Below are 9,763 nucleotides of genomic sequence, written 5' to 3' on the forward strand. Positions count from 1 at the left end.
AATTGGTAAGGTCATCCACATAAGACGTGGATAAAGATGGAACTTTGAAGGAAGCGGAACAGCCAGTAGGAGCACTCCCTCCAAACGTTGTGCACGTCCCCCTGTTAAACTCCTAGTGCATAACGGCACCCGGAAGGTGGGGAATATCTAGAATATTCCCCATCATATAGCAAGCATGTAAGAGCGTGGAGGAGGACACTGTGGAAACCAAGGAATTCAGGCTCTATAAATACAAGAGGTAAGCCGCTAAAGAAGGGGATGGAAAAACTTGGAAAAGAACACTTACCTGTTGCTTAATTCTGACCCTGACTTTGTCATCAGAGGGTTATCGCACTGGCCAGCCCGGTGCCCCTTTGCTGACTTGCTCATCTTTGCAGTTAGAGCGTGGAAAGTCCTTGGATCATCTGAAGGCCATTTAGAGGATCCACCTTCGGTCAGAATTTATCGCATCACAACCTATAGAATTTTTATCCTTTAGTAGGTCACATAGTTCTCATACTTGATTTTTTGTGATAGAATCGAATTCCTCTTGCATAGATTTTAGCTATTCATACGATTCTTGAGATTTTATCTCTTCAATATATATTACGGGATTGACTACTTCTTCATATCTATGTCAATTGTATGCCAAGATGGTTCACATAGACAAATGTAGTAGTCATTTAAATAAGTTGGGGGTACTCTTGTTCTTTTACTCTCACTTACCTAGGTTCTGGATCTCGTCTTTGAAGATCAACTTGATTTTTAGGAACTTGAGTTCCATGATAAAAAAAAAAAAAATACATGGTTTCTCTTGAGAATGAACGTCATAGTCATCATCAATGACATATAGGTGTTCTACACTACAACAAAGTAGGCCTATAATTGCGGTCTTTTCCGTAGTAAAAGGTCTAAAAATCCGCAGCAATAGCCTATTGCTGCGAATTACCTATAGTTTTCTATCCACAACTATAAGTGTCGTTGCTAAGTCTGTAGCTGCGGATTTCACACCGCAGGGACATGGTACTCTATAGCTTGGATATTTAATTGCGAATGTTTTCGTAGCAAATCTATTGCTGTGGATTTCTTACTGTGAATTTTATCCGCAGTAAATCTATAGCTACGAATATTTAACTGCGAATGTTTCTGTTATAAATCTATTGCTGCAGACTTTTAACTATGTATTTTTTTCACAGCAACTTTATAGCTGCAGCTATGTAGCTGCGAATGTTTCTGTAGTAAATCTGTTGCTGCGGACTTTAAACTATGAATTTTTTCCACAAAAAATTTATAGATATTGATATATAACTGTGAATGTTTTCGCAGTAAATCTAATGCTGCAGAATTCTAATTGCATATTTTTTCCACAGCAAATCTATAGTTATGGATTTTAGCTACGGAATTTTACGCCCTAAAAATTTATAACTATGCTTTTGTAGTGGCATATTTTTTGCGTAAAAAAATCTATAACTACAGATTTTAACTGTGAAATTTTGTGCTTCAAAATTTGTAACTGCGCGTTTATAGTGATGAAATTTTTTATGCAGCAAAATGTATAACTACGGAGTTTAGATGCGTAAATTTTCATCTCAATTTGTAACTGCGCTTTTGTAATGGTGAATATTGTGTAAAAAATCTATAGCTGTGAATTTTAATTATGAATGTTTATTGAACCTATATCATCCATCTAATACACAATATAGTAACTTATATATTAAAAAAATATACATAAATGTATAAATCATGTTTATCAACCAAATCACTTAAATTAAAAAAAAAAAAGAATAAAATCCATGATCATCCCAATCAATTGTATCCAAAATAAAAAATTCCACAATATTATCTAAAAAAATTAGACTCCATCATACTTTAAGAATTCAAATTGTATGGTTAAAAAAAAAAAACTATCAGACTCCACTAGATTTTAAGTGCTGCTTCTTCCGATCCAAGCCCTCAAGCTCTATTTTAAGTTTCTGAGTTATTTTCTGTGATAAAAAAAATAATTATTTAATAATCAAATTATAAATACTCATAATAAAATCATTAATTGTATATCACTTTACCTTGTTGTGGTGATTCATTTTTCAGTATAAAATTTTAAATATTTGTATTACCTGTTCCATCGACTGTGAAGGAGGGAGTGTACAATCTTCCATGTCAAACTCAGGACGTAAATCTTGAATGGTTGACACAAGTTTTTCAATTAAGGTTTGCATCGTATCAACTTTATTTTTCAGTGAAAGCACTCTTTTATCATGTTCAGAACTTGTCCTAATTTCTCCAGAAAGACAAGAAACTGAAAAAGTTGTAGGAAGCAATCTCAACCCAAAAACATGTCCCTGTTTATCTTTTTTCTTCACTTGAGAATAAATGTCGTTATCCGAAGTGATATTGTCACTCATATTTTGGGAGGTATTGAATTCTAATTTTTTTCTCTCAATTTTATACTGCAATTCACAAACAAGTATGTTACTTCAAATAAGTGTGATTATATTTAAAAGATAATATTTGAATATTATTTTAATTAAAAAAAATATAAATAATACTTACAATCATAGCTCATGCAATGTCATCTATAGGGTCCCCATCTCTGCGTTTATGAGTAATTATATATAAGTCTGCACGGTCTAGCTCCACTCCAATTTCTTTATGCTATTTTCACATTACAAATGTCATAATCAAAAACTTCATACCAAATAAAAATGAATAACAGAACCATATCATTTTTTAGTCATAATCTTGTCAATAATTACCTTCTCATCACGAATTCTTGCAAAACTTTTTTGACCCGCAGTATGGAGTACACCTTGATTCTTTCAATTCGCCTTATTTTTTGTGCTACGTTTCTATAAGCATACACATAACATGGTCAAAAGATTATTACAAGCATACCACTCACATTATTTCAATGTTACAATTTTACTAAGACTTTGTTGATCAATGAAATATAATAATGCTCATATATAAAAGAAAAAATGCATTCACACAAAACCACAACACATTTAAAGTGTTACCTTCCCTTCTTTTGAGTACCAAAATTGCACAAGATTAACCAATTGGTCAGCATTTACAGTTTCTGGTACATTCCTCAATAGCTCCATGGGAGATTTGTTATCATCAAAATTAAGTGCCTTTAAATCACTTTTGTAATTTCTCCACTTTGAACTAACTGAGTTAAAAATCCATTTTGAATGATCTTTCCCCCCTAAGTCAAACTTAGTCTGCATAGATTTTAACATTCATAATCATTGTAGGTCCTCATAATATAAAACTAAATTTTATAGAAAATAGTTAAAAAAAGCTTTAATATTTAAATATCTGCACAGCCGCTAGCATGCACTCTTTATAATTTCTTGATTTCTTTCTCCAGTCATTGAAATTTAAAGGGCAAAATATTCATTTTTTCGCTATAGTTCCAAGAAATTAACCTAAAAGCCTCCTTCCCGTCCAATGGGTTGTCCTTCATTATTCCATTGTACAACAATTCTCTGGTCAGTCGGTAAATTTCACACTTCTTTCAATAATGTTGCACCACGATGGTTCCTAGTTCCATATTCATCTGGTCAAAATAATAATTCAAAAAAAGTAATCAAATACTGTAATAAATTTCAATCACATTAATATATAAAACACAACATAATTATAGTTACATCATTATTGTACATACTTGTAATAACAACATTCTCACCATTGCTATCAGATTCAGAGTTGGGTTGTTGTGTTTGCTCAGTGTTTGATAAATTTATTTCAGATAAATATCGCTTTCACAAATGAGTAAGGTTAACCATGATTGAACTATAAAAAAATAGAGATAATACACATTTAAATAATTATAGAATTCTTTTACTCATACATATGATTAAAAAAAAAAACACATAATTGAGAACTGAATATTGTTACAAAGTAGTAAAACGTGTAATTAGATTAATCATCTACGAAAAGAGCAACAAATGTAACAATTGATTTGAAATTACTTAAAATCCATTTAACAAAAAAAAAATAATAATAATTAAAGTCATCTACTTTAGTATCATTAGACTCTGAATTATTCAAATGACCATCTTCCATTGTTTAAAAATTAAATATAAATGATGAGTCAACTGTTGTCCCAACTACATCATTCCTCACCCATCCAATATTATCTTCAACAATCTCACACATATCTTCCAATATTTGAACGTTGTGTGAGTCGTTCTCCAAATATGATTGATCCATATCATCAGTGACCACTTTGCCCATATTAAACACATCTCTAGGCTTTATCTTGATAACAACAGACCAACCTTTCTCTTTTGAATCTGGCACATAAAATACTTATTGCACTTGAGCTGGTAGCACAAAAGGATCATCATGTAATTGGTTACCAGTATGTATCAAATGTGAGAAGTTAACAAGTGTAAAGCCAAATCCATCATCCTTTCTTCCTCTACCTTTTTCAACGTCAACCCAATCACACTTGAACAACTTAACTTTGAATTTTTCATAATAGTTCAGTTCAATAATATTCACTAATATCCCATAATATGTAACATCTCCTATAACTGGGTGTTTTTCATTTACAGTAGAATAGCTTGAAGTCTTTGCAACGCTCATAACTCCACAACTTTGTGATTTTAACCTCTGTGACAGTTCTTTGGTGTGAAATATTAAACCATTTACATTCAATCTAGAGTAACTTTTTGCCACTTGGTTTGGACCTTGAGCAAGCCATCTTATTTCATCAGTAATTTGTTTGTTTCTTGATTCATCTAACCGTGCAACCTAATTTATAATTAGATATGTCAAATCACAATACATATAGTGTAAACTCAATATATATAATGATATCATAAAAATTTATATACTTACATGGGATTCGAACCATTCTTGAAAATTTTCAGTCTGAATGCTTTTTATTTGATAATCATTTAAGTGACGTGAACGATGTTGCCTTCTAATTATTGCAGTATGTTTCCTACATGAATATTAGTGTAGTATAACTAATAAAGGTAATGCAATTAACATTCTTATTAATACAATTATATTGATAGGAACTTACTGTATAAATAGGACAACTGCATCACAATTAAAGAGCACATACCGATGTGCTTGTAGCCAAGTTTGTTTATCTAACCATATATTTTTTTCTGCCCCTATTGGTTTACCTAATGAACAAAAAATAGATGATTTTTGTTTTGAGGTAACTTCAACATAATCATCATTTCTTGTTTGTTGACTAAATCTCGTCTCAACTTCGGATATATATCTTGAACAAAATGTTAAACACTCTTCTGCTAGATACCCCTCTCCAATCGAACCCTCTGGATGAGCTTTATTATGCACATAACACTTCAATTTTGACAAGTACCTAGTCAGACAATTTTTAAGAGTTTCTATATGAAGAATTAATTAAAGAATAAAAAATTTAAATATAAAATATTACAAATTTAAAAAGTGTACCTGTCTATAGGATACATCCATCGGTAATGTACTGGTCCTACAATCTTGGCCTCTGTTGCCAAATGAATTACCAGATGCACCATAACGGTAAAGAAAGATGGAGGAAAAATCTTCTCCATATGGCAAAGTGTTATTGCAATTCAAGAGTTAAGGCGCTCAAGTTCCTCTTCATGTAGAACTTTAGAACATAATTCTCTAAAGAAATTACACAATTCAATTATGACAGATGTAACATTCTTAGGAAAAGGTCCTCAAATTGCTATTGAAAGAAGTTGTTGCATCAAAATGTGATTGTCATGACTCTTAAGATCTAATATTTTCAATTGATCAACACAAACACCGTGATATGTTTGATGCATAACCATCTGGAACTTTCACACTCTTTAAGCATTTGCAAAACATCTCTTTCTCCTTTCGTGCCATTGTGAAACAAGCGGGAGGCAAATATGCTTTAGATCCATGTTGTTGCAGATGCAGTTCAGGTCTAATACCCATATCTTGTAGGTCAAGACGTGGCTTAACATGATCCTTTATTTTCCACTCAAGGTTTAAAAGTGTGCCAAGCAAATTATCATATACATTTTTCTCTATGTGCATCACATCAAGATTATGACGTAATTAATTATATTCCCAATAAGGCAATTAAAAAAAAAAATACTTCTATGTTTCAAAGGTTGTGGCCCATTTGCCTTTTCTTTGCTTCTCTCAGATCTTGCTCTCTTGCCAATGAACTTGCATGTCTTCTTTCCATAAGAGAATTTCATTCCTCGTAGCCAACCTAACATTGTGGAACCAGATGGTGGAGTAGGTGCAACTTCAAATTCTGTACTCCCATCAAAAGCTCGCTTATCAAATCGAAATCTGTGAGATGACTCTAGAAATCGACGATGACCCATATAACAGTTCTTCCTTGAATGCTTGAGCCACCTACTGCAAGTGTTATAGTTACAAGCTAGACATGTCAATTTCCCACTGGTACTCTATCCAGATAAGTAAGCATATGCAGGGAAGTCACTAATTGTCCACATTAATGCTACACGCATTCGAAAAGTCACCTTACTCTAGGCATCAAAATTATCTACGCCTATTCCCCATAATTCTACCAATTCCTCTATTAAAGGCTGCAAATACACATCAATGTCATTTCCAGGACCATTCGGTCCGGGAATAAGCAAAGACAAGATAAGGGTAGATTGCTTCATACACATCCATGGAGGCAAGTTGTATGGAATCAAAATAACAGGCCACGAGCTGTATGTACTGCTTAGTGACCTAAATGGATTAAATCCATCACTAGCAAGCCCCAATCTCACATTCCTAGTGTCTGAGGAAAAATCTGGATATCGGGAGTCAAATTCTTTCTAATCAAGGGAATCAACAGGATGTCTTAATGCCCCATTCTTATTACGACCATTGTCATGCCATCTCATAGAGGAAGCAAGCAAGCTTTGTTTTAATGGAAAATAGCATAAGACTTTAGCTGATTTTTTCTTTTTTTAAGACGAAATTGGTGCATCATCGTCCTTGCCATTCTCATTTCTTTGCCATCTAGAAGCACCACATGTCAAGCATGATCCTTCATTTACTTTCTCCTTCCAATACAACATACAGTTGTTTGGACAAGCATCGATTTTTTCATAACCCAGACCCAATTTTCCTAAGTACTTTTTAGTTTGATAGCTCGAATTGGGAAATGCTTCATCTAAAGGGAATGCCTGTTTCAATAATTCTAGCACCATTGTAAAGGATTTTCCGCTCCATCTATTAAGGCATTTCAAATGAAATAAATGCACGATGGAAAAAAGCTTTCTAAATGTCTTGCAGCCTGGAAATAATTCTTGATTGGCATCTTTGGTGAAATTATAAAATGTTTGGGCTTTTACATCTGGCTCACGTCTAGGTTGTTCAACTGATGGACCATTTTCATCTACAGTTCGTTCTTCCCTTTGGGCTCCGAACAAGTCATGTAACAACCCATGCATATCATGTGACAATTGTGAATCTTGTTGTACATGACTATTATTAGGGATCAAAGATGTCAATCTTGATTCCCCATGACAAAACCAACAATTATAACCAGCAAGAAATCCATTACAAACCAAATGCTCATACACTTCTCCCCGATTCCTCCACTATGGATTAACACAGTTAACCCAAGGACATGAAATATTTCTATCACAAGAAGCTTCCATAAATGCAATATTGAGAAACTGTTCAACCCCTTCCAAGTATTCCTTGGAAACCCTACTTGGATACATTCAACTTCTATCCATTGATATGAATATTAATTAGAATAGATTATAGATTCCCTTAAAAAAAAAATTAGTAATTCACCACCAAAAAGTGCTAATAATATCATATCATGGTATGTTAATGAACGAGTAATGGAGAGCTAATTACTTACTGTTTAAGTAGTTGTCTGTTACTAAGACGGTCTTTTCAGGTTTTGCATTCCAACTAGATTGATTTAAACCAGCCAATATGAGGAGATTATGTGGTCATATGGAGTATTGTTGTTAAAAATTTATAGAATTTAACTGAAGATGTGGAATTTAATTTTTGCTGGAGTTTCTAAGCTTGTTTCCTTTTTATAAATCTGGTTGTGGTTATTCCTGCTATTATTCTTCAAACAACTGATTCTTGATAATAAATGCTGGTTCTGGTTATTGGTTGTTATGATGCCATTGTTCTGTTGTCATTCTTCAAGCAATTGATTCTTGGTGAGTAGATTCTTTATTACTGGTTTCAGGATATAGGGATTCTTTATTCTTCAAGCAACTTATTCTGTTTGTGAACTAGAATAGTAGAAACAACAAGAATTGAAGATAATATAATGGAATAGAGAACAGAGTATCGATGAGCAAAAAAGAAAAAGAAAATAGAAGAAGAAATTGACCTAACTGACAGATTACTGCCTGAAAAGATGATGGGATACAAAAGATAGAAAACAAAGAGTAGTTTCAATCTCGTTTAAATTCTTTAGTTCAGAGACAACATCAACAGAAATAGTTTCAATCTCGTTTAATTCTTTAGTTCAGAGACAACATCAACAGAAATATAACAATACAACATTTCAGAAAAATCTGTGAACTAAAATATCAGAAACAACAAAAATTGAAGATAATAAAGTCTCACAATCAAGATGAGTGTGATAATTCAGAGTTACAGGGAAAGGAGATGAGTTGGGCAGAACTCTAGAAACCCTTCTTCCAAAACGAGTCTCTCCTCCAATAGAGCAGCCTGGAGCGAGAGAGTCGGACTTTGCCAAAATCGATCTAGCCCTTTGAACCATTTCTTCTTCAGTGTTTCAGGTCGCTGGAAAGAGCTTGAGCAAGAGATTGAGAAATAATGGTTTTTAAGGTTTGGAGAGATTGAGATGAGAGAGAGTGAGAGAGATAGAGATAGAGTGGTAAGCTAGAAACTTGTAGAGACCATACAAGAAACCATTGTAATTCTAATCATGAACAATTTGGCACATAATAAAAGGACAAGGCTGCATCAATTAACGATGAGAATGAATCCAGGGAGTTAAATGGTGAAGGAAGAATACAAGATCCATCATACCTAAAAAAAAAAAAAAAAAAAACACACACACACACACACACACATGCATCATTAGGCTTACTGAAGAACATCAAGAAATATTGGCATTCAACAAAGAAGAAAATCCGATGTTCTTACATTAGGGATAGGGTAGCATCATTAGAGAATTAATAAGGAGACAAACGTAAAAAATAAAGAAAGCAAAACAGAGAGGAAAGAATCAGCATAACAGCATATCTTGTTTGGAGCTGAAATATATCACATAGCATGACTGAAAATTGATCGCAGAGCAAGATGTAAACATCATACCATAGAGAGGGAAAAAAAGAAATTGAAAAAGATTGTGTTTGCATAGCATTATCAGCAACAAAAAGGAAGAAAAGGAGTAAATTCTTACCTGTTCTAGGATGAACCTTCTTCTCAAACTGAAGCACCAAACCCCTCCAAAAAACTCTCTCTATCTCAGCCCTTCTCAGAACTAGTGACCTCTATTTGTGGACCCCTTTCTGATCAGCCAACAATTCCTCTTTGTGGAATCCATTCTCTAAATCAGTGACCTCTCTCTGCGTTTTATTCTCTCCCAAAACCGGAAAACCCTTTTTTTCTGTGCGTTTTCTTCTCTCCGAAAAGAAAACCCCCTCTCTGTCTCTCGTACCCAGCGAGAGTTCTTCTCTCTTGTGTCTTCAAATATCCCTTTTTCCTCTTCCTCTTGGTTAGGGTTAGGGAATAAAGATTGAGAAAGCTTGCAAAGGGAGATCGGGAGAAGATTGAGGAGTTTGTGTGGGAGTGGGAAATAGAGCGC

The 9,763-nt window shown here is 33.7% G+C and overlaps 1 long non-coding RNA gene across 3 annotated transcripts; it reads right to left on the reverse strand.

Moving 5' to 3' along the window:
• Positions 1-1,770: 1,770 nt before the first annotated feature.
• Positions 1,771-9,763, reverse strand: LOC122092136. 3 transcript variants are annotated; one of them, XR_006144116.1, is made up of 7 exons: positions 9,359-9,763; positions 3,408-3,538; positions 2,994-3,200; positions 2,733-2,825; positions 2,530-2,631; positions 2,094-2,426; positions 1,771-1,964 (listed from the first exon to the last, which is right to left on the reverse strand). It is a non-coding gene; the product is annotated as an uncharacterized LOC122092136 (long non-coding RNA). The 3 variants fall into 3 exon arrangements; XR_006144115.1 differs by having other exon boundaries at positions 1,771-2,426; XR_006144117.1 differs by lacking the exon at positions 2,994-3,200 and having other exon boundaries at positions 1,771-2,426.

The sequence above is a fragment of the Macadamia integrifolia genome, chromosome 10 (genome assembly GCF_013358625.1).
Source record: "Macadamia integrifolia cultivar HAES 741 chromosome 10, SCU_Mint_v3, whole genome shotgun sequence".
NCBI classification, from domain to species: domain Eukaryota; kingdom Viridiplantae; phylum Streptophyta; class Magnoliopsida; order Proteales; family Proteaceae; genus Macadamia; species Macadamia integrifolia.